The following is a 564-nucleotide window of genomic DNA, read 5'->3' as shown; positions in this document are numbered from 1 at the left end:
CAGCAGCAATTCCACCGGCAGCAGCAGAGGCAGAAGCAGAAGGAGCAGCGCGAGCGGCAGCAGCACATCTGGCTGAAGATGCAGCAGCAGCAAGACCATCAGCAGCAGCAGCAAACTCAGAACTGCTTGCTAAAGAAGATGCAACAGCAGCAAAAACAGCAGCAGCAGGAGCAAATTCAGATGCAGCAGCAGCAGAAGCGGACGCCGCAGCAAAGCCAAGAGACGGAGCAGCAGCAAATCAGTTTCCAGCAGCAACAGCAGCAGCAACAGATGGAGAGGAAGACTTGAGAGGAGCAGCAGCGGTTGCAGTGCCTCCACAAACAGCAGCAGCAGCAGCAGCAGAAGCGGGCGCACCAGCAGCAGCAGCAGCAGACTCAAAAGCAGCAGCAACCGCGGAAGAGCGTGAAGAAGAAGCAGCAGCAGCAGCAACGGAATCGTCAGCAGCAACAGAACATGAGCGGGAGTCCACAGCAGGGACGAAGTCCTGGGAAGAAGAAGCAGCAGCAGCAGGAGCAGCAGCAGCAGAATCAACTGCAGCAGCATCTGCTGATGCTTCTGAATATG

Source organism: Eimeria tenella, genomic scaffold (genome assembly GCF_000499545.2).
Source record: "Eimeria tenella Houghton genomic scaffold, Eth_scaff2137, whole genome shotgun sequence".
NCBI lineage: Eukaryota > Apicomplexa > Conoidasida > Eucoccidiorida > Eimeriidae > Eimeria > Eimeria tenella.
Note: the sequence above shows the minus strand (reverse complement) of the source record.